Source organism: Nicotiana tomentosiformis, chromosome 12, assembly GCF_000390325.3.
Source record: "Nicotiana tomentosiformis chromosome 12, ASM39032v3, whole genome shotgun sequence".
NCBI lineage: Eukaryota > Viridiplantae > Streptophyta > Magnoliopsida > Solanales > Solanaceae > Nicotiana > Nicotiana tomentosiformis.
The window spans coordinates 8280933-8306724 of NC_090823.1; the positions used below are offsets into that span (position 1 = coordinate 8280933).

Genomic DNA, 25792 nt, shown 5'->3' on the forward strand with positions numbered 1-25792 from the left:
GCAGTTCAATAATTTTAAGAATCACGACAGAAGGGAGATCAAAATATAAATTAAACAGAAAGAACTCTGGTTAAAGCATAGAAAATACCATGTACACTATAAACTACTTAAATAGTTGCATACTCGGTTTACTAAGCAATGTGGCCTTCAGATACAACAACAACAACGTCTTTATTCCAATCAAGTCGGGATCAGCTATATCATGAATTCTTGATATTTCATGTCGCTCACTCTCTATGAGGATCCAGAAAATCGTCGATCGTTGGTGTCAATTTCTTCAAATCTTGAATTCTCACAATCTATCAGGTCTTTTGACAGATTTTTTAGGAACCAGGGATGTTGCTTTATTTCTGGAATGGTGATCCTCTGTGCAGCGAAAATTGAATTTTTTTTAAAGCACACAATGTGTGTGTACAATCTTTTGTTGTAAAGAGCAAAAACGAATTCAGGATTTGAAAGTTATCTGTTCGATTTTAGAATTTTAGCACAACGCCATTTAATGTACTGAGTTCGAAATAAACTATTTGCACTTATTTAATAAATTTCTAACATATACCATTTCGTACATTAAGTCCGCCCTTTGCCAAGACGAATAGTTCTAGCCCCAAGAACTATGCAAAACAAAAAAAGCTTACTTCTAATGTGATATGATATTAGATGAAACAACAACAACAATAACTGCTACTACTAAGCCTTAATCCAATGGTGGAGAAACCCTTTAGCAAGGGAAGCCGTCCGACACTACGTCCAAAAAAAAAAATCATTTTATACATTTTAATAATATTTTCTTAAAAAGTAGGTATATATACATCATGTTGAGACTGCTTACAAATTATACAAAGTAAGAATTCACTTGGGACATGAAATAAAGCCTTAAAACCACGATCGTCCCAAACCTAAACTATTTAAACACCGAATTATGACAATAAGACGATACTGCTTGCTTAAATCTTGTGAAAGCCACTACTTATTCCAAAACAAGTCGGGTGTTGTATGACTCTTAATCAACCACGTCACTTTATTTAAACTCATCTTATTCCAATATTATATATATGATATTCAACGAAGCGCTATTGATTAACAAAATCTAATTTATGAATCTTTCACTAATAACTTGAACACATGTTATTACTTCAAGAAAAGAGAGTTACCTTGGAGGGGTTTGCAACAAAGATTCCAGAAAGGAGATTCCTACATTCAGCAGATATTCGTACATAATCTGGTATAGAGTACTGAGCATTCTTTATTCTCTGAAAAAGAAAAGAAAGAAGAAACCCTTGAGTTGTTAAATGACACAACAATTATATAACGTCATACATCTCTAACAGTATTCCTATAACATTCACTATAAAAGTTAAATTTTTTTCGAAATTGATTTTTTATGTTATGTTATAATACATGTGATCTATAACAGATCTTCACTATAGTATCCAAAAAATATGGAAAGAAGCGCGACTGTTATAAAGAGGTTTAACGGTATACTAACTACTCGTTGGCCCATTCTCATACCAATATTCTGCGTAATCTTTCTTGGGTTATTTCCTTTGTCTTAACTTACGTCTCGCACTGGTTCCTTATCTATCAATAACATCTCGGGCAGGAACCCTTACTTTCCCACCTTGACGTCGTATTTGCATAATGTTCTGGAATCGTAGCATATCTGTAGGATTTGAATAAATGCAATCTCATCCCTTTCTCATTTTTATCGCATTCTTCCTTTACCATTCATGAGGTATATATACCCAAAAAGATCTGTTGTACGCAGCCTTACCCTGCATTTCAAATCCGTGACCTCCTGGTCACATGGCAATAATTTTACTAGTTATGTCAAGGCTCCCTACCAAACACAGAACATGTATATACATGTGAAAAACGTGAATGTAATGCAAATGAGTTGTTTTCTTCTTAGTAAAGGTAATCCTCGGTTGTTAAGTTAAACTCAAGATTCATTTTCTTTCTAAGATGTAATAATCTAAAGAGAGTATTCGTACCTTCCCATCATATTCCTTTCGCGATAGCACCTCACGGGCAATATAAGTTGGTGTTCCAACAACGGACTTAGGTTGCGAATGCAACAAACCAGACTATATGACAAAGAAAATGTATAGTAACTGCCTATTATCTTACTAAAGAAAAGATTAGCGACAAATTTCGTAACAGAAAACAAAAAACCTTGGAATAACTAAAATCGCATATTTTACGTGGCATTGGACTTCCATCAAGGAGTGTATTCTCCAGCTTTAAATCCCTAAGACAAATTTCCTACGGTAAAAGAAAATCATAAAAAAAAAAAAAAAAAAAAAGAAAGATAACAAACGTAACAAAATGGAAAAGTACTTCAATTTATGCAATTTACCATTGAATGACAGTAACTAACTCCAGAAATTAGCTGTTGGAAGAAGAAGCGAGCCTATTTTTTCGGAAAAACAAGAATGAAGATTAATACAATATTTTCATATTATTATAAAATACAGAAAGAAAATAAGGAATTGGAGATCTTTATAACCTCATCTTCACTAAATCTACCAGCACTGCATATTTTAGCAAAAAGTTCACCACCTGCTGCATATTCCATAACAATTGCTAAATGTGTTGGAGTTAACAAGACCTACAACAAAAGAGTGCACGTTCGGTGACCATACGTGAAATTAACAGCAATGCAAATGGCTCCTCAATTTAGTACAACAACAACAACAATAATATTGTTTATCCGAAAAACCGGATAACGTTAAATTTAAATATGATTCTAAGGATATGCAAATTTTTTTGATATAAATGACAATACAGGTATTTTGCTGTGTAAATGGAAAATGATGGAAGGGAAGACTGAAAAATATTAGAAGAACAAGTATAATGAAATCATGAGCCCCCTTCCTATTGCAGTCTATCTCTCATTTTATAGTAGAGGGTCACTACTTTATTAGTAACAATATAAAATAATACATATAGTGGAGAACCCATGATGGTTTGTCTCTCCCTCGATTCTCGCCAAGATTCTCTCCCTTGGTGCGGTTGTAACGGCTGTAAGCACGTAATTTTTGACCCACACATTAGAATTATCTTTAATAGTCCTAGTATTTTTTAGAATATTTATTTGAGTTTATTTCTATAGGATTTCACTTTATTATTAATTTTAATTCTATTTTTTAAAGCACAAAAATTGAAAAAATATAAAAATAGTTTCATTTTCTCTATTTAATTTAGCTATTAAAGCACGAGAATTGAGTTAGCCAGTATTATAATACACTACCAATTGAAGACTTTTCAGATTCTTTCTCTTTTCCAAGTTGATTGATAAAGCTTCTCTAAGCTAATTCTTTCTTAAAGTTCCGGTCAGCTCTTTGAGTTTCGGTTTTCTTCGGGTCGAGTAGAGTTCGAGTTCGTCCGCGAGATTCGAGTGTTTTCCGGCGAGGTTCGGTCAGTCTTTTGCCTGTCGAGGTCCGATCGTGGTCCTGTGCATTGTCAAGTTTTAAAACAGTCAGTGTATCTATTTAGAGGTCCATTTCCTTTCTCTTAAGCTCTAAATCTTTATTTTATATATGATTTTGTGTTAGATCATGATTGAGTTTGAATTAAATGTGATAATGTTGATTACTCTATGTGTTGTGTATTGACTTGTTCTTGTTTAAAATCACGGCATCTTTAGACTTTTAAAATTACGAATCTGCCCTCAATTTGGTTACTCTTCGTTTCATAGGATTTGGCTTTATTTAGAGCTTAATTAGTTTGGAAAATTAGAGATTGAGAACCGATTGCTGTAAATCGCTTTACAGAATCACAAACATCGTAGCTTGCTTTAGGCGCGATTAATAAATCATCGTGACAGTGGGTACGATTTTCGTGGCATAGTCATGATACGTAACCCCAATTCGAGTGTGCGTTTCACGTGACTCGACCACAACTTCAAATAATAATAAAAATAAACATGTCGTAAATCGTGGGTGCATTTCATGTGGCGCGGTTTGCAACGTGTACCAAAATAGCGAGTGCGCGACATCGTGACTTGTTCAAACAAATTTCATAAATATTAAAAGCGGTTTAGAAGATAAAAATGCACACTAGGTTTTAAAACATGTATTAAATCAGATAATTAGGCCAATTATTAATAGTTGAGCGACCGTGCTAAAATCACGGAACTCGGGAGTGCCTCACACCTTCTCCCGGGTTAACAGAATTCCTTACCCGGTCTTCTGTGTTCGCAGACCATAAATAGAGTCAAATTTCTTCGATTTGGGATGTAAAATAAATCGGTGACTTGGAACACCATAACTTATTTCAAGTGGCGACTCTGAATTTAATAAATAATTCCATTTCGATTAATGTCACTTTAATTGGAAAAACTCCCTTATCCCTATCCCCCTCGGAATAAAAGAGGTGTGACAGCTCTGGCGACTCTGCTGGGGATAAGAACCCAGAATCTCTGGTTCAGGGTTCAAAATTCGAACTTAGAATAGTTGTTATGATTGGCTTTCATGATTGTCTGATTTTTACGTATTTGAGCCTAATGTGCTAAATGCCGCTTTTTTTTTACCGCTTTGATATTGTGTGAATTGTATATAAACTGCTACGAAACCCTTCTTCTCTCTGAGTCTTCTAAATCTTCTGGAAAGCGTGCGCTTTGCGTGGCTTCTTTTCTGTTAGAGTCATATCCTAATTTTAGAACGAGATTCGGACAAGTTGCAAAGCCGGTGAAACTTCTGTATTCCCGGTACGCTGCCCTTCCCCCCCTCCCCCGGCTCGAGTTGTTCGCTCGGGTAAGCCAGGTCTAGAACAATACACCCAGGATTTAAACTTAGAATAACATAGCCTCATGCCGGATTCCTAGTAGGAACGTTTGTTTGCATCACGTGCATTTGACTTTGGGACTCAACACATGGGTTAGGTCCGTCCAGCACAGATGTACCCAAATTAAAAGACCATCCTAATGCATTACGTGCTACTTGTGTATTCATTTGTTTCGGGTTGTATGTTGACCGACTTCTAGAATAGGGAAAGAAAATTAAGAAAAAAATAAGAGTGAGGTAGGTATTTGAAACATTTCGACACTCTGCCGAAAGTTTGAAAAGAAAAGAGAGAAAATAACCCAATGTTATCAAAATTCATGTTTTCCCTGTTCCGTCAAAACTGGTAGAACTACGCGGGTCTGATTCTCACCGGGTGTGAGATACGTAGGCAAACCTAATCTGTTTCGGCCCTCATTTTTTAAAAATCCAAAAATATTTTCCTTTAATTCCTTCTTTAGGAATCTTTTTTTTTAGAAAATCCCAAACAAATAAAAAATAAGAAAATTTTTAAACCAAAAAATATTTTATTTGTAGGAGTCTTTCATTAGAAAAAAGAAAACAAATGAAATCAAAATCCAAAAAAATATTTTCTACCTTTTTTTAGAAGTCTTTTTCCCAAAATTCAAAAAATAAAAAATCAAAAATACAAAAAAAATATTTTCTTTCTTCTTTAGAAGTCCTTTTTTTTCAAAAATTTCAAAAAAAAAATCAAAAAATCAAAACCAAAAATCCAAAAATATTTTCTTTCCTCTTTAAAAGCATTTCTTTCGAAAATTTAACAAAAACAAATTGTAAAAAAGTACATATTCTTTTTCTAAATGCTTCATTGTCTGAGTATTTTCAAAAGTAAAAAAAAAGTATTAGCTTATTTACCTATTCATAATCCTCCCGAACTACGTAAGATCTGATTCATGTTCCTACATGATATGTAGGCAACCCACATCAGGTTCAATCGAATGAAAAAAAAAAAGAATAAAAAAGAGAAAGGAAAGAAACAAAAAAAAAAGAAAAAAAGAGAAAGGAAAGAAACAAAAAAAAAAGAGAAAAGGAAAAAAGAAAGAGAGTGTTTATTCTAACATGCTTGTTGTTTTGAAATAAAAAGCTAGTTAAATGTGGTCGGTTTGTTGGTTTGCAATGGCGATTCCAGGATCCTTCGGAAATAAAAGCATCTTTTGAACCAATGGAACAAACACAACTGTTGTTGATCCAAGGTCACAGAAAAGCAAATAGGAAAGTTAGCTGTGAAAAATAAAAATGGAGACAAATGTGGGGTTAACTTTACCAGATTTGAGCAATAGAACATGGCCTGCTCGGGATGATTGTCAAAATTTGAGTGTTGAATCCAAAGCAATCAAAACGATTAAATGTCGTAGTAATGCTTATGTGCTAATGTGTGGCTAAGATGTCGCTTAGCAACTGGAAAGTCACTCCTCTTTTAGCCATGGTAGCTTATTTTGTCTTCTTTTCTTCTTCGTTTTGTGTTATCGGACCCTATCCTTTATTCAATAAAAAGCAATCAGTCATTTTGTGTCCATTTTTGTGCATAGTTTTTTTCACGCTAGTTCTAGTGACATGACATGCATACAGAATTTTTGGTCAGATCTTAGAAAACTGATTTAGTATTGAATTGGATAACTGAGAAAGAGATTTTTGAAGATGTATATAGACATGAAACATTTGGAAAATAAGCATGAACCAAGTTTACATGTAATAAAAGCAATCATGCTCATAATAGTTAAGGATCTCTACCTTTTAAATCATTGAGGAAATCGAGCTTAAGGATAATCAGACGGGTTGAAGTCTGTTTAGCACTAAGAGATAGAAAGTATTTTTCAAAAGAAGGTGTATCCCAGTCAACTTAAAATGGATCAGTTTATTGGCAAAATGCATCTTCTACATCAAGACAAAATCGAAGAAAAGTCACCCAAATTGACAAGGGTCATTCACTGCGAGGAAAGTATTGCTCATACAACTTTACACTGAAAAAGACCAGAAAGAAACATATGCATCAATGTCGTGATTGTGAAGAGCTAACGTGATTGGCATTCTCGAGGCCGGGAGGCACTTTTTCTGCTATCCAAATACTTTATACCCTTCGTTACCCCTTTCGAGCATGTGTTATTTTCTTTGACCACCCTCTTTTGGAATCAAGTTTAGACTCAAAAGTCAAAGAAAAAAAAACAAAGAAAAAAAAATAGAAAAAATAAAAAGAAAAGTCCACGTCCCAAGAGTACAAACTGGGGCAACTCTTAGAAAGTACAAGTGAAACGAAAAAAAATAAAATAGTCAAAGGTCCATGTCCCAGAAAATAGAAGTTGGGCAACTTGTTTTGAAAAAAAAAAGAAAAAAAAGAGAGCAGAAAGAAAGATGAAAAAATAATAGTTAGGTCAGATGTTTGAACTACGTTAGACCTGATTCCTTTAAAAATGGGATACGTAGGCAACCTTACACGGTTCGGTCCAACCAAATAAGAATTCAAGAAAAAAAAAAGAAAGAGAAGAAAAAAAAGAAAGAAAAAAATACAAAAATCCCCAGTATAAAAAACTGGGGCAAAAATTTTATTTCACTTTTGAAAGAGTCGATTCCAAGAGTTGTAAAAGTGTACAACCCATCATATTGAGTCTACTTAGAGCCTCCACGTCGACCCTTATTTCCAACCCTATCCAAAAACCTTCCAAATAAAGACCTCCCGATATGCCTTCAAGAATGCCAAGAGACGCATACAATGAGCAACAGTTGTCACACGCATAGAACACTGTCAATTTGCTCACACTAGAAATCAAAAGAAAAAGAAAAAGAAAGAAGAAGAAATGAGAGAGTCTTACTAGTGAAAACCCTCACGGGCACTATAAGACGACGGTAAGCAGAGATGAATAAATGAGAGAGACTTGTTGGTGAAAACCCCTCGGGGCACCATTAGTCGATAGTGAGTCGTGAAGCTGATGCAAAGGATTGGCACGAACTAGCCCGACTTCAAAATCATAAGAATGGTAAAAGGAAAGATTGAATTAGTTTGATAGATCGGCCATTAAGTCCAAAATGCATGTCATGATTCATTAAGGCTAGCTATTTTTTTAAAAAAAAAACTGTTCCTTATGTCCTTCTCGACATGGGCATTTCTTGTTAATATTGTTTCTTGGCATCATTGTGTCCTTCACTCTGAGTCAGTCCTTGTCAAAACAAGCAAGAAAAAAAATTCAAAATCTGCTACTAGCTTTTCAGTTGCACAAAGTTAATTTGGCCAGCACAGTCAGGTGTCACAGTCAACATGCCTTGAGGATTCATGCAAAGGCTTCCCCCCAAAATACCCTTGTCATCCTACTTGGCTAAAGCAAGCAAAGATAACCTCGAGGTTAACCAGGGGCTCGGGCTCTCTGTAGTACTGACCAAGAACTATGAAGTGTGCACATCATGCAAAAGACATTTACCAGTTGTAATTCTCATTGACAGACAAATTGCTCAAAAAATAGAAAGATATTCAAGACATAGAAAAGGTCACCTAAGCAAAGATCTCCAGTTGGGATAAGGCTGATTGAGCCACAAATACAAATGGTACTGGGTGTGAAACGATCAGGGTTGATGTAAAGCAAAACATCTCTTGAAACCGACTAAAGCTGATTGAGCAAAAGCCAAACTGCCTAAGACTCAAGGCCACAAACCGACCACTACTTTTAAAACTGACAAAATTTTCTTTGTTCGAAATAGGAACAAAGCAGTGCAAGGAAAGTGGTTCAAAAGAAAAAAAAAAGAGAAGAGAAGAGCCGACAAAGGGAAGTTTCTCAAATCTTTGCCTTTTTTTGTCTTGCTAGTGTGCATAAAATATTGCCATTGCTCTTCACATTTTTCCTCCTAGGATAAAAAGTCCTAGTCTGATGGATTTTCTCCCAAGAAAAATCTTAGTCTGATGAATTTTTCTCCTAAGATAGAAAACCTAGTCTGATGAATTTTCTCCTAGGAGAGAAATCTTAGTCTGATGAATCTTTCTCCTAAGATAACAAAAAAAGATCTAGTCTGATGAACTTTCTCCTATGATCGAAATCTTAGTCTGATGAATCTTTCTCCTAAGATAGAAAACCTAGTCTGATGAATTTTCTCCTAAGATAGAAAACCTAGTCTGATGAATTTTCTCCTAGGATTAACGTCTTAGTCTGGTGAATCTTTCTCCTAAGATAATAAAAAAGAGACCTAGTCTGATGAATTTTCTCCTAGGATCGAAATCTTAGTCTGATGAATCTTTCTCCTAAGATTGAAGACCTAGTCTGATGAACTTTCTCCTAGGATAGAAATCTTAGTCTGATGAATCTTTCTCCTAAGATACCAAAAAAAAGAAAAGAGACCTAGTCTGATGAATTTTCTCCTATGATCAAAATCTTAGTTTGATGAATCTTTCTCCTAAGATAACAAAAAAAGAGGACCTAGTCCGATGAATTTTCTCTTAGGATCAAAATCTTAGTCTGATGAATTTTTCTCCTAAGATAGAAGACCTAGTCTGATGAACTTTCTCCTAGGATCAAAATCTTAATCTGATGAATCTTTCTCCTAAGATACAATAAAAAAAAACGTAGTCTGATGAATTTTCTCCTAGGATAATAAGTTTAAAAAAAAGGGAAGTCTGGATTTTAAAAAAAGGTCAATTTTTAGTTTTCTTAAGTTATCAATCTTTAATTTTCTTGAAATTAGGGGTCCCGCCTAGAGAATAGGGTCAGTTTTTAGTTTAGTCAAGCTTAGTTTATAGTTTTCCGCAAGCTCAATCTCAAATTTAGTAGACGCACTTCCTAGTTTGGGTTTTTCAGATTTTTATTTCTTTAGGAGACGCATATCCTAGTCGATTCTTTAATTTTACTCTCATCATTGCATCATTCATCAATAGCATAGGTGATTTATAGTTTTGCTAACAACTCACAAATCTTCCTAGTGCAAACTGGGGCAGAAAAGTTTCTTTTGTTTTGTCTATTTTTTTGTAGTATCAGGCGCCCACCTGGAGAATGAGGGGATTTATTTCAAGTTTTAAGTCATCAGGCGCCCACCTGGAGAACAAGGGAATTTATTTCAAGTTTTAAGTCAACATCAGGCGCCCACCTGGAGAACGAGGGAATTCATTTCAAGTATTAAGTCAACATCAGGCACCCACCTGGAAAACGAGGAAATTCATTTCAAGTTTTTAAAGTCAGCAGGCGCCCACCTGGAGAATGAGAGAATTTGTTTCAATTTTCAAGTCATTAGCAGGCGCCCATCTGGAGAACGAGGGAATTCATTTCACATTTTAAGTCAAATGCAGGCGCCCACCTGAAGAACGAGGGAAGTTATTTCAGAATTCAATTCAAGTTATAAGTACATAAGCTCGCCTCAAGAATGCAAGCCGACAGTCCGAGATGACCAAAAGAAGAAGTCTCAATCCAGAATAAAAGAAAAAAAAAGTCAATTCAAAATGCATAAGCAGGTGAAAAGATATGGGTTGCTCAAGACATGACTGAAGTCGTAAGCTTTGCATGCCCTGTCTTGATCTGAAGAAGCTGAAGAGATGAATCTGCACCTGCAGCTAGCAAGCATCAAGGTTCAAATCAAAAGTCTGCACGAAGAACCATTCAAGACTCAAGATCAAGTTTCAGAAGACTTATAGATAGGAATCTTATAACTCATAGCTGACAGGCTTAGTTAGTCTTTTTTATTTTTGATTTTGATGTAATAACTGGATCGCGGATAGGAACCTTGACGGAACGGTATCTCACTCGACGCTCTCATCCTCTCCACACACTCTATCACTTCTGAACTACACGTGGCATGATTCCTTTATAGCCAAGGATATGTAGGTAGCTCAGATACCAGGGTTCGGTCACAATCTTTTTGAATAAGTGTCGGGTCAGAAATCAATTACGTCGCTTACTTGTTTCTTTGCTCAAAAATACTTTGTGTTTCCAAGCAAAGAGGGGCAGCTGTAAGCACGTAATTTTTGACCCACATATTAGAATTACCTTTAATAGTCCTATTATTTTTTAGAATATTTATTTGAGTTTATTTCTATAGGATTTCACTTTATTATTAATTTTAATTCTATTTTTTAAAGCACAAAAATTGAAAAAATACAAAAATAGTTTCATTTTCTCTATTTAATTTAGGTATTAGGTATTTTTAGAAAGATATTATTTTTATTATTATTTGAAAATACCAAAAAATAGTTTTGTATTAATTAGTATATTTTGATAGTATTAGTAATAATATTTTTATTTTTTGCTCAATGAGTAAGAATTGAATTTGGGCCAATTGGGAGCTCATTTTCGTATTTTGGTGGCCCAGCAAGACAAAGGCCTATTCTTCTCAATCCCTTTTAGCCCAAACCCTTTTCTCACCCATCAAACCCCTCCCTTAATCATAGTCATTGATCTACTTTCATTCAAAGGTCAATACTCACTCCCCACTACCATATAAAAATCAAATTAACACCCAAAACCCCTAAGCTAATTCCCACTTCAAACACAAAAGACTCAAACAGCCGCAACCTGCACAAAAACAAAAAGAAGACAAAGAGTGAAAGAAAAAGGAACGGATAAAGTGAAATAGAACAGAGGAGACTAAGAGAATTCAGGAATTAGAATAGCAGAAAATGGAGGTCACGAAACAGTAGCAATTCTCTAGGCTCAAAGCACGAGAATTGAGATAGCCAGTACTATAATACACTACCAATTAAAGACTTTTCAAATTCTTTCTCTTTTCCAAGTTGATTGATAAAGCTTCTCTGAGCTAATTCTTTCTTAAAGTTCCAGTCAGCTCTTTGAGTTTCGGTTTTCTTCGGGTTGAGTAGAGTTTGAGTTCGTCCGCGAGATTCGAGTGTTTTCCGGCAAGGTTCGGTCAGTTTTTTGCCTATCGAGGTTTGATCGTGGTCCTGTGCATTGTCAAGTTTTAAAACAGTCAGTGTATCTATTTAGAGGTCCATTTCCTTTCTCTTAAGCTCTAAATCTTTATTTTATATATGATTTTGTGTTAGATCATGATTGAGTTTGAATTAAATGTGATAATGTTGATTACTCTATGTGTTGTGTATTGACTTGTTCTTGTTTAAAATCACGGCATCTTTAGACTTTTAAAATCACGAATATGCTCTCAATTTGGTTACTCTTCGTTTCATAGGATTTGGCTTTATTTAGAGCTTAATTAGTTTGGAAAATTAGAGATTGAGAACCGATTGTTGTAAATCGCTTTACAGAATCACAAACATTGTAGCTTGCTTTAGGCGTGATTAATAAATCATCGTGAATGTGGGTACGGTTTCCGTGGCATAGTCATGATACGTAACCCCAATTCGAGTGTGCGTTTCACGTGACTCGACCACAACTTTAAATAATAATAAAAATAAACATGTCGTAAATCGTGGGTGCATTTCATGTGGCGCGGTTTGCAACGTGTACCAAAATAGCGAGTGCGCGACATTGTGACTTGTTCAAACAAATTCCATAAATATTAAAAGCGATTTAGAAGATAAAAATTCACACTAGGTTTTAAAACATGTATTAAATCATATAATTAGTCCAATTATTAATAGTTGAGCGACCGTGCTAAAACCACGGAACTCGGGAGTGCTTCACACCTTCTCCCGGGTTAACAGAATTCCTTACCCGGTCTTCTGTGTTCGCAGACCATAAATAGAGTCAAATTTCCTCGATTTGGGATGTAAAATAAACCGGTGACTTGGGACACCATAACTTATTCCAAGTGGCGACTCTGAATTTAATAAATAATCCCATTTCGGTTAATGTCACTTTAATTAGAAAAACTCCCTTATCCCTATCCCCCTCGGTAAAAAAGAGGTGTGACAACGGCTCTTGTCTTGCAAGCTCGGCACTGACTCGAGCTTGGTGCTAGATCAAATCCCCGGTATTAATTCGAGATCGGTTCTGCCTTGGAGCATCGATATTTGGGGCTCACATCGATCGTCGTTACCCCATAGTCCGATCCCGATACGGGTTCGATAATGACATCGAGTTTTGCGGTTGATTGGTCTCATGGCTCGAAGCTCGACGTCTCTACTTCGGAATTCATCCGAGCTCGCCATGCGGATACCCTTCGATTGTAACGTTATTGTCTCGATCGGTATTTATGACTGAGAATCGGTTTTGACCGTACACAGATAGTCCCCTCGTTTCTCGGAAAGGATACGGCGAGGAACGATATGATTTCCCTGCGGCTCGATCAAATTTATGCCGACGTTTCTATCGAACCCGATCTCGACGTATGCGATGGCTGTCCCATCGGCTTGGTTTTACCGAGCCATTTAATGTGTGTCAGACGGTGGTCGGCCACCGCTGATACCGAACCGTCAGGCCTTAGTCTATAGATAATCTTTCCACACAACTTCTACCATTTTTGCACCTTCTCTTCCTCTAGACTTTCCTATTTATCCTCTCTACTTTGCTGCTACGGGGTCGTTCATACCATAATTTTGGTGCTGTCCACTTCTTCCCTTGCACTCTTTCCTTTCAAATCAATGGCGAAAACTTCCAAAACTGTACCTCAGAAGGAAAAAACCTCTTCCTCACGACTGTCTAATGATAAGGCATCGGTGGAGCCGCCAGTTCATGACTATGTTCCTGGCCCGTGCATTTTGAAAACCGATTTTAAGGTGGAGAACCCTTCTTCCGTTCCGGGTCGATGTGAACACGTATCGATGTATATATGCTCTATAACGGAGGATCACCTCGAGGCCGTCCGAAAGGACTGCAACTGGGGTTCCGAGGTCGTGCTGCAAATTTCGTCTTCCGACGAGGATGTTACCACTTACGTGGAGGGGTTTTTAAGTATTTACACTTATCCCTTCACACTGGGACCCGTCGACCCGGTGATTATTGATTTCTGCAAAAGGTATCAAGTCACCCTTGGCCAAATCCATCCCTCTTTATGGCGTATAGTGATCATATTGAGCTTCTTCTCTACCAAAGCCGGAGGGTTGGATTTTTCTCTGAACTACCTCATCCGACTGTATCGGCCTCAGATCTTTCGAGGACTAATCAGACTTCATCGTCGGGCATCGAAAGCATTGATGTCGAGCATCGATGAAGACAAGGATCGAGGTTGGATGGGTTGTTATATCCGAGTGAGGACCCGTGATATCATTCAGGAGGAGAGGATGTTGTTCCCTAAGGAATGGAATCTTGACCGTAAGTAATTTTTGTTCGCTTTTCAGGTGCTTTTTCAATTTTTTCTGATGTCCTTCCCTAATGTTCAGCTGCCCCTTGGATGCCACAAGCGGTGCCCGACCTTGAGGACTGGGTTCGGAAGTTGGCCTCGACCTCCTCTTACGCCGAGCGCGTTTGGCGTGATTTGGCAAAAGGCAGATGGGAGGCCAAGAACCATGGTGAGGTTTGCTTCTTGTTTCCTTCGAAGTATTCTTTGCGTTCTATTCGTTACCGATTTCCTCTTGGGCAGGTGTAACCACGGATGCCGTTTTGAGGCCTTCGAGCGGCGAGGAAAGAAACAAGTCCCTGGTCCCTAAGTAGGGGGAAGATAAGAAGCGAAAAGCTTCCTTTCGGTCAGGGGACCCCAAGCCCAAAACTCGCAGGGTGAAGAGAAAAACAATTGCCCTTTCGATTGACTCGGTCCAGCGACTGAGAGATGAAGAAGAAGAAAATAGCTCCTCGACTTTGGTAGTTCGGTCTACGGAGGCCATCGAGGTTAACAGAGCTACCGAGCCGATGGCGGCTGTACCTGTCGAGGTTGTTCCCGAAGACCAGAATCTCGACCGGAATACTCCGAGCGATTTGCTCGGGGCTATGACAATGGGTGATTTGCCTTCTCTTCCATCTTTTTCTGAGGAGGCGCTGAAGGAAGCTCGAGAATTGAAGACTCCTGATATCGGCGCAGGCTCTGGTGCAGGGGATCCTTTCGGGGATTGTTTTACTGGAGTCGACGACGGTTCCGATATCGGTGACGCTTCTCTTTTATTGGAGGAGGATCAGCGTTTCATTACTCGGGTAATGATTCTTCCATACTTCGTTTATTTGTTATTTTCCATACTTGACTTTGTGTTTCTTACTGTGCAGGCCATTGGTAGGTTTCGAGTCGATTTTAGCCATTGTGAGGCCGAGCTCCGGAAGGCCTCAGGTGAGAGAGATGCCCTGCGGCTTCTTTGCATCCAAAAGGACGAGGCTATAAAGGACCTCCAAGCGGATTTGGCTAAGGTCTATGAAGAAGGGGTCGAGCTTGATAAGAAGGTGAGCCACGTTCTGTTAAAGTATGGGTCTGACTCAATCGTGAAAGTTAACCCTTCGTTGTCTCAGTTGCAGCAAAAGATCAAAAAGATCGGGTTACTTCGAGAAGAAGTCGATCAAATCCGAGTTGAATGCAATCGGTGGAAGGAGACCCTCGACCACCTTGCAGCGGAAAAAGAAACCATCTTAACAAAATTATTATCGGCCGACGTTAAGCTTCAAAGTGTCAAGAAAAAGGGATCGGTTCAAGCTAAGAAGATCGAGGAGCTTGAAACACGACTTGCCGAGGCTAAGGCGGAGGTTGAGTCGTCGAAAGTCTTGGCAGATAAGTCCATTGCTGTATATCGGGCTGATGCTAAGGCTGCTCAGATGGAGGCCCGGGAAGCGGCGAAGACCGCCGATACTCGAGCTCATTGGATTTCCGAACTTGCTAAGTATAGGTCTCGGAGGAGACCCTCGAGGAGATTCACGCTCGAGATTTTGATCTTGCCGAAGAGGTAAAAAGGGCAAGAGAGCTCGAAGCGGAAGCTGAAGCTTTGGCTTCTGACGATGATGATGATGATGGTAGCAAAAGCGGATCCGAGGACAGGGAAGAGCTTGACCCGGAAGCTTAGTTTCTAATTCTTGATGTTTGTACATTAACCTCGTAGGCAAATTTTGTATATACATGTGTAATCAGGTCAACTTGTTTTTATTTTGTGAAGACTTTTAATCGAATGTTGACCTTGTAGTTTCTCTGATCGATCAGATTTGTAGCCCCTGGGTTTGCTTGTTGAGTTGATGATTCAAACTTTTGAAGGAACATAATCCGTAGGCATAATGTAATGGTTGAGTTAATGTAAAAAAGTAGCTTATTAGCCGTCGAGTGAATGTTTTGAACTTAAAATATTGTAGCCCGTAGGCGTAACGGTCGAGTGAGTGCTTGCTCGAACTCGGAATAACAGCAGCCCGTAGGCTTTAATAATCGAGTGAATGTTTCGAACTTGAGATCATGTGGCTCGTAGGCTTAATATTCGAGTGATTACTTCGAACTTGGAATGAAAGTAGCCCACAGGCTTAATGGTCGAGTGAGAGCTTGCTCGAACTCGGAATAAAAGCAGCCCGTAGGCTTAATATTCGAGTGAATGTTTCGAACTCGGGATAACAGTAGCCCGTAGGCTTAATGGTCGAGTGAGTGCTTGCTCGAACCCGGAATAACAGTAGCCCGTAGGTTTAATGGTCGAGTGAATGTTTTGAACTCGAGATAACAGTAGCCCGTAGGCTTAATGGTCGAGTGAATGTTTCGAACTCGAGATAACAGTAGCCCGTAGGCTTAATGGTCGAGTGAATGTTTCGAACTCGAGATAACAGTAGCCCGTAGGCTTAATGGTCGAGTGAATGTTTCGAACTCGGGATAACAGTAGCCCGTAGGCTTAATATTCGAGTGAATGTTTCGAACTCAGAATATAGGTAGCCCGTAGGCTTGATTGTTGAGTGAATCTTAATTCTGGTTAAGCAATAAATCTCAAGTCATTGCAGATGTGTTTATGTTTGGGCTAATCTATATGAGCATGGTTCATTTTGACCATTTGGCTCTTACAATTTTTCCTGTTGTTGTGAGATGAACTTTCTTGTATCTGAACTCGATGTATTTGAGGGCCCTGATGCCACCCTGGTATTTGAGGTATGTCAGAAAGAGGCCTCGAATATTGTTGAAAGTGCAGCACGATCGATGGTTGCCTCATTAAAAACCTTGCCGAAAAACCCATTTGGGAGAAAATCGGTCTAAGGGAAAAAGAGTGCAACGCGTGCTCTTGATTGGAAGATCTTCTTCAGCTCTCGTTCGTACTTCTGCATGGATTAGATAGATGAATATGGAAAGGCCGTGCCTTAACAGTAGTACTATTTTAGATGTGATACATTCCAATTGCTTGATAGCTGTTTGCCGTTTATGATGCCGAGCATGTATGATCTTTTTCCAACGTTCTCGAGCACCTGGTATGGTCCTTCTCAATTTGGTCCAAATTTTCCTTCGTTTGGATTCCGAGTATTGATGGTGACCTTTCTTAACACTAAGTCCCCGGGCTTGAAATGGCGGAGTTTAGTTCTTCGATTATAGTACATTTCAATTTGTTGCTTCTGGGCGGCCAGTAGGATGAGGGCAGCTTCTCGTCCTTCGTCCGATAATTCAAGGTTGGTGTTCATGGCCTCGTTATTTGATTCTTCTGTCATGAATCGAAATCTGGGACTAGGTTCACCGACTTCGACTGGTATCAATGCTTCGAAACCATATACTAAGGAGAACGGGGTCGCCCCCGTACTGGATCTTGACGTTGTTCGGTATGCCCAAAGGACTTCGGGTAGGATTTCTCTCCATTTTCCTTTCGCGACGTTCAATCTCTTCTTCAGGTTTTGAAGAATAGTCTTGTTCGTCGATTCGGCTTGACCGTTCCCACTGGGGTGGTACGGTGTTGATAATATCCTTCTTATTTTGTGATTTTCGAGAAATTTTGTGATTTTGCCACCAACGAATTGTCTCCCATTGTCGCATATTATTTCGGTGGGTATCCCGAATCGGCATATGATATGATCCCAAATAAAGTCTATGACTTCTTTCTCTCTTATTTTCTCGAACGCGTGTACTTCAACCTACTTAGAAAAATAGTCAGTCATAAATAAAATAAATTTGGCTTTACCTGGGGTCGACGGCAGAGGGCCGACGATGTCCATTCCCCATTTCATGAATGGCCACGGGGATATGACCGAGTGAAGCTGCTCCCCAGCTTGATGGATCATTGGCGCAAACCTCTAACATTTATCACATTTACGAACAAACTCTTTCGCATCTTTGCCCATATCGATCCAATAATACCCCGCTCTGATCATTTTTCGGACTAATACGTCGGCGCCGGAGTGATTGCCACAATTGCCCTCGTGTACTTCCCGGAGGATATAATCGGTATCTACCGGACCCACACACACCGCCATCGGTCCATCGAATGTTCTTCGATATAGTGTTTCGTCCGCAGCCAACGTAAATCGAGTAGCTTTAGTTCGTAGGGCCCTGGAATCTTTAGGGTCTAAAGGGAGCTTTCCCTTTTTTAAGTACTCAATATACTTGTTTCTCCAATCCCAGGTTAAGCTAGTAGAATTTGTTTCGGCATGCCCTTCTTCGATTATCGATCTTGAGAGTTGGACGACAGTCCCCGAGCTCAAATCGTCTACCTCGATCGATGATCCCAAATTTGCTAGAGCATCGGCCTCATTATTCCGTTCTCGGGGGACATGTTGTAGGGTCCATTGTTTGAAATGGTGTAAGGTGATAAGCAGTTTGTCCAGATACCTTTGCATCCTACCTTCTCTGACTTCAAAGGTTTTGTTTACTTGACTCACCACCAGCAAAGAGTCACAGTGCGCCTCAATGACTTCTGCTCCCAAGTTTCTAGCTAGTTCAAGACTTGCAATCATGGCTTCATACTCGGCCTCGTTGTTAGTTAACCTGCTAGTTTTAATGGCTTGCCTAATAATGTTACCCGTGGGGGGTTTTAAAACTATGCCTAACCCGGACCCCTTTATATTCGAAGCACCGTCCGTAAAAAGGATCCATACCCCGGACGATATATCTGATTTCGAAAGGAGTTCCCTTTCGACTTCGGGTATGAGGGTTGGCGTGAAGTCGGCCATGAAGTCTGCCAAAATTTGAGACTTGATGGCCGTGCGGGATTGATATTCGATATCATACCTACTGAGTTCGATGGCCCATTTGGCCAATCGGCCTGATAGTTTGGGCCTATGCAGGATATTTCGAAGTGGGTAGGTGGTTAATACGCTTATGGGATGACATTGGAAATACGGCCTTAACTTTCTAGATGCACTTACCAGGGCAAGTGCCAATTTTTCTAAGTGTGGATATCTAGTTTTCGCTTCTCCTAAGGTCCGACTCATGTAATAAACGGGAAATTGCGTACCTTGCTCTTCTCGAACTAGGACGCTGCTTACGGCGACTTCTGATACCGCCAAGTACAGGTAGAGCTGCTCGTCCGCTTTCGGAGTATGAAGTAGTGGCGGGCTCGAGAGGTATCGTTTCAATTCCTGTAACGCTTGTTGGCATTCCGGCGTCTAGGCGAAGTCGTTCTTCTTTTTGAGTAGGGAGAAAAACTTGTGACTTCGATCCGATGACCTTGAAATGAACCGGCCTAAGGCTGCAATTCTCCCTGTTAACCTTTGTACAGCTTTCACGCTGTCCACGATGGTGATATCTTCGATGGCCTTGATTTTGTCGGGGTTGATTTCAATTCCCCGATTTGAGACCATGAAGCCGAGGAACTTGCCCGAACCGACCCCGAAAGCATATTTTTCGGGGTTGAGCTTCATGTTGAATTTCCTCAAAATCTTGAACGTTTCCTGCAAATGGTTCTCTGCGCGTAGGGACTTAACTAGCATGTCATCAATATAAACTTCCATCATTTTACCTATTTGTTCTTTGAACATTCTGTTTACTAGGCGTTGATAAGTAGCTCCTGTATTTTTTAGCCCGAAGGGCATTACGTTATAACAATATGTTCCATATCGGGTCACAAATGAAGTCTTTTCCCGATTGTCCGAATTCATCTGAATTTGATTATATCTGGAATAGGCGTCGAGAAAGGTGAGAATCTCGTGGCCGGCCATAGCATCGATCATACGATCGATGTTGGGCAGTGGGAAGGAATCTTTGGGGAATGCTTTGTTCAAATCCTTATAGTCCACACACATTCTAAGTTTGTTTTCTTTTTTAGGTACAACAACCACACAAAGTGGCTAACCATTCGGGGTATGTTACTTCCCGAATGGACCCTATCTTGAGCAGTTTGGTTACCTCGTCCTTTATGAATGCGTGCTTTTCCTCAGACTGGGGCCTTCTTTTTTGCTTCGCCGGTCTGAACATAGGGTTCAAGCTTAGCTGGTGCGCCGTTATATCCGGCAGGATCCCTGTTATATCTAGATGGGACCAGGCAAAACAATCGATGTTATTGATAAGAAATTGAATGAGTTTCTTCCTGAGTTCGGGGCTCAAACCCGTTCCCAGGTATACCTTTTGTTCGGGCCGTTGTTCGATTAGTACGATCTGCTCCAGTTCCTCAATTATTGATTTGGTGGCATCGAAATCATCGGAGGGTACGAAGGATCGAGGGATCCATCGATCATCATCGTCTTCTTCAACGTTTTTCTTACCTGGTCAGGTCGAAGCCGATGTCTGTGATTGCTATTTGGCGCTCAGCTTTGAACATGATCCTTTCATTGGTGAAGGTGAGGATATTGATTTTGCTTCTTCGACGGAGAACATTTCCTTTGCGGCCGGTTGTTCCCCGTACACTATTTTGATACCTTCCGATGTTGGGAATTTGAGGACCTGGTGTAGGGTTGAGGGTACGGCTCTCATGTTGTGGATCCACGGCCTTCCGAAGAGGGCGTTATATCTCATATCACCTTAGATTACGTGAAACTTTATTTGCTGGATGGTTTTGGCTACGTTTATCGGTAGGGTGATCTCGCCTTTAGTGGTTTCACATGCCATATTAAATCCGTTTTAGAACTAGAGTTGCGGGTACGACCTGATCCTGCAGGCCGAGCTGTTCTATGACCCTCGATCTGATGATATTGGCCGAGCTACCTGGATCAATCAACACATGCTTAATCTTAGTTTTATTCATGAGTACGGATATTACCAGCGTGTCGTTATGGGGTTGGATGATACGGGTGCATGATCTTGGGTTCGAGATCGCTTCACAATTGACGTTTTAGCGTGTTTAAGCATCGGTCCCTGGGGGGCATCGACGTCGCCGACGATCATGTGAATGATGTGTTGCGGTTCTTCTGGCTCGTTTCGCTTACCGAATTCCTTGTCTCTAAAATGGTTCTTCGCCCTATCGGTCAGAAATTTCCGAAGGTGCCCTTTATTAAATAAGCGGGCCACTTCTTCTCTTAGTTGCCTGCAATCTTCCATTTTGTGACCATGGGTGCCATGATATTCGCACATTTGATTGGGATTCCTTTGGGCAGGATCGGTTTGCATGGGTCGAGGCCATCTGGTGTCTTTGATGCGCCCGATGGCCGATACGATGGCGGATGTACCAATGTTGAAATTATACTCCGATAGCCGAGGGATTTCTATAGGATCCGTATATTTATCAAAGTTGCTCTTGCTCATAAGTCCCCGAGAACTTTGCCCCCGATCAATCCTTCGGTTGTTCCAAATCGTGTCACGTGCTGAACTGTTATTCATCCGATCTGTGCCGTACGGTTGGTATCGATCTCTGTTCGACCTTTGCTCTTTGTTGGCTTCCCTTTGATTTTTAGTGGTTTTGTGGTTCTGTCATGCGGGCCCATATGGAACTCCCAATTGATCGTCTTCGACCCTGATTTTTGATTGGTACCGGTTGTATACATCTGCCTACGTTATTGCAGGGTACTCGATCAAATTTTGTTTCAGCCGACGTGACGCTGTCGAGCTTAGCCCATTCAGTCCTTGGGTGAAAGCTTGTACGGCCCAATCGTCTGTGACCGGTGGCAAGTCCATACGCTCTATTTGAAATCAGGATACGAATTCCCTCAGCATCTCGTTACCCCTTTGCTTTACTTTGAAGAGGTCCGATTTTCTTGTTGCAACCTTTATGGCACCAGCATGTGCTTTTACGAACGAGTCCGCCAACATGGCGAAAGAATCAATGGAATTCGGCGGTAAGTTGTGATACCAGATCATCGCTCCTTTTGCGAGGGTCTCTCCGAACTTCTTCAACAACACGGATTCGATTTCATCATCCTCCAAATCGTTGCCTTTAATGGCGCATGTGTAGGAGGTGACTTGTTCGTTAGGATCGGTCGTACCATTATATTTGGGAATTTCGGGCATACGAAATTTTTTAGGGATTGGTTTTGGGGCCGCGCTCGAGGGAAAAGGCTTTTGTATGAATTTTTTTGAATCGAGCCCTTTCATCATTGGCGGAGCCCCCGGAATTTGATTGACCCTAGCGTTATACGTTTCCATTTTTTTGTCTTTGGCTTCGACTCGCTTCGTGAGTTCCTCGAGCAATTTCAGGAGCGGTCCCCGATTCCCGCTCGTTTGATTTCACTACGGCGGGTTCCGTTCTGGGTGTGACTTCCCGAAGAAGCGGATTGGAGTTCGTCCGCTTTGCGTATGGGTTCGGCTCTACAACTGAGCTATTGCTGCTTGTTGGGCCTGCAACATTTCGAAAATCATACGCAAGCTGACCCCGATTTCCCCCATGTTGTAGGTGTCTCGGGCTATAGATCGAGTACCGCCCTGAACGCTCCTCTCTGGTTTAGAACGCTAATTCGCTTCTAGAGCTATTTGCGAATTGATATCCAGTGGTACTTCGGCTCGAATTTTGGGTTCTTTGATTCGAGCCTCATTACCGTTGTTAGGTAGCCTTCCGCCTCCGGGTACCAAGTTGTTGGTTTCATCTTGAAGGCCGGCTTCGAGGTCGATAGGTAGAGCCATTGCTGATTCGAAGTTGTAAGCTGGAGCGTACTGTAGATTTATATCAGTCAATCATCGTTACCCTTGGCCCCACGGTAGGCGCCAAACTGTTTACCCGAAAAAACAGATAACATTAAATTTAATTATGGTTCTAAGGGTATGCAAATTTCTTTGATATAAATGACAATACAGGTATTTTGCTGTGTAAATGGAAAATGATGGAAGGGAAGACTGAAAAATATTAGAAGAACAAGTATAATGAAATCTTGAGCCCCCTTCCTATTGCAGTCTATCTCTCCTTTTATAGTAGAGGGTCACTACTTTATTAGTAACAACATAAAATAATACATATAGTGGAGAACCCATGATGGTTTGTCTCTCCCTCGATTCTCGCCAAGATTCTCTCCCTTGGTGCGGTTGTAACGACTCTTGTCTTGCGAGCTCGGCACTGACTCGAGCTTGGTGCTAGATCGAATCCCCGGTATTAATTCGAGCTCGGTTCTGCCTTAGAGGATCGATATTCGGGGCCCGCGTCGGTCGTCGTTACCCCGTAGTCCGATCCCGATGCGGGTTCGATAATGACATCGAGTTTTGCGGTTAATTGGTCTTATGGCTCGAAGCTCGACGTCTCTACTTCAGAAATTCATCCGAGCTCACCATGCGGATACCCTTCGATTGAAACGTTATTGTCTCGACCGGTCTTTATGATTGAGAATCGGTTTTGACCGTACACAAATATACCCAGTGAAATTCCACAAATAGGGTTTGAGGAGGGTAATGTATACGCAGACCTTAGCCTACTTAGGAAAGTAGAGAGGTTATTTCTGATAGAAGCTCGACTCAATTTAGTATTAAAAAAAATGCATTTCCATTAGTAACGTCAAATTTGCCTAAGTACTATCTGAATTTGAGCAACTTTGTCCTCCGTTGGACTTTTGGTCTAACATTACCCCACCTTATAAAAGTTTTATTTTTGCTCTTGATTCTTATGGAGCCCAAGCAGTGATAATTTTAAACTATAGTCAAAAGTTGAGGGGTGAATTCATTCCCTTTTTTCACGAAGCACCCATTTCACATTTCACCATGACAAATACAAGACGATTTGCTAATGACAAGGATATAAATTGATCAAAATTTTAAAGGATAGCAAAATTAAACAATTTGGAATAGTACTAAGGGAAAATTTGGATCTTTTCATTTTAATAAAATCAAGTATTCACAGTAACATAAGAGTAGGTACTTACCTCTTTAAATCTGACAATATTGGGATGCTTTAATGATCTATGATTTATAATTTCCCTCTGCCCATTCTTATCAATCTGAAACAAAAAAAAGAATCTGTATCTGTTTAAAAGGCTAACATAATAATTTTAAAAAAAAACATAACAAACTCTCGTTATACAGTAAATAATAAGGGGAGATAAAGCTTAGGTATTTTTCCACTTGCAAAGTCAAGTGTTATCAAAATCCTCTTCTCCCATTATAATACCTCAGATTGTAAATATGTAATAACCAAACTTAATACAACCTACATTTGGTCATTTGAAAGAACAAATAACACAAATTTCAATCTTAACCAGTACAATAGAAAGATCAATCAAGTTAGAGTCCGCTGGATTTAGCTGGTTGAAAGTAGTTGATAAATATCAAGTGCTCGAAAACGTTTTTACATGCGAAAAAAAAAGTGCAGCCTGGTGCATAAAGCATCTCGTGTTCACGCAGGGTCAGGGGAAGGGTCGTGCATAAAGCATTCCGTGTTCACGCAGGGTCCGGAGAAGGGCCGCATCCCTAAGGCTGTGATATAGACAGTCTACCCTAATGCAAGCATTAGTACACCTTTGCATGCGAAAACTGATGTTATAAATATGCACTTACGATGTGTCGATAAAAGTGTTGAAACAGATAATAACATAACAAAGTTAGTACATTCCCAAACAAGTGAAAAATCATTGAAGAGCAAAATACTTGATAAGGAAAATTACCTTATTTCCTCTTTCAATGTATTTGACAGCAACAAGCTCCTTTGTTTTCTTGTCTTGACAAGTCTAGCCACCCCAAAATGCCCAGAACCAAGTTTTTTTAATGGCTCATATCTCTCCTCCATTTTTCAACTCAACTCAAAATCAACAAATAAAAAATTTTTGAAATCTTGAAATGTAAAAACACTCACAAATTGTAAAATCTTGAACTTGAAAAGCCACTCACAAGAAGATCTTTTTTTTATATCAAAGCAACTAGACTTCTTGACCAATCCTAGTTAATGAAATTACTCAACTCTCACTACTAATTATATATACTGGGAAGAGTTACACCAATTTTTTAATAAACATTTCGTTAGACCACTACTCTCTTTTATTAATGAGGAAAATCATTTTGAAATAATAAAACAACCTTGAGAATCTACATGAACATTAGTATATATTATATTAAATGACATATATATATATATATATATATATATATATATATATATATATATATATATATATATATATATATATATATATATATATATATTGGGTTGTAACAACTAAAAAGTACTTCTTCATCCTAAATTTGGGTTCATGTATTGGGTCCTTGTGAGTTCTTTATCTTTAGACGTGGAACTTTCCGGTGCGAATTGGAATAAATTAATTACTATTGTTTATCCTTAAAAATAATTTAATTATGTAAATATCTTTTATGCCGTAGAAAATTAAAATCTTAGTAAAGTTTGAAATTAAAACGTTATCCTACAAGTTACAACCATTTATTACAATCTTAAACTAGACAAACAACACAGTGTCAGACACAGAATCTTTTGAAGAAATTGTCTTCATAGATTGAATGAATTTTGAAGTTTGAAGCCAACCCCTTAATATATATATATATATATATATATATATATATATATATATATATATATATATATGTGACGGCATAAAAAGATATTTACACAATTAAATTATTTTTAAGGATAAACAATAGTAATTAACTTATTTCAATTCGCGCCGGAAAGTTCCATATATAAAGATAAAAGAACTCACTAACAAAGGACCAAGACATGAACCCAAATTTACGATGAAGTACTTTTTAGTTGTTACTTGTTACTACTGTTCTAGCTTTGTAAAGAATATTATCCACTCTTGGGTCGCTACTAAACTAAGTTTACCGACCAATTGCTGGTGTTTTAACCCGCGCCAGAAACTATTTATATTTAGTAGCCGAAAAAAAAATTATAAAATTTGTATAATTTTTATATATAATATACAGAATGTAAATATACAAAAAATATACATTTTTCGGATATTATTTTGAGAGCGGCTACACGGTATCATTTCCATATTGTTGTCACTTTTTTTGTGAAACTT

At 39.1% G+C, this 25792-nt stretch overlaps 1 long non-coding RNA gene and 1 pseudogene across 1 annotated transcript; one reads left to right on the plus strand and one right to left on the minus strand.

Moving 5' to 3' along the window:
• Positions 1-24609, minus strand: LOC104106730 (serine/threonine-protein kinase SAPK3-like; annotated as a pseudogene).
• LOC138903543 (uncharacterized) lies at positions 8471-9304 on the plus strand. The gene is made up of 2 exons (XR_011412766.1): positions 8471-8718; positions 9204-9304. It is a non-coding gene; the product is annotated as an uncharacterized lncRNA (long non-coding RNA).
• Positions 24610-25792: the final 1183 nt, after the last annotated feature.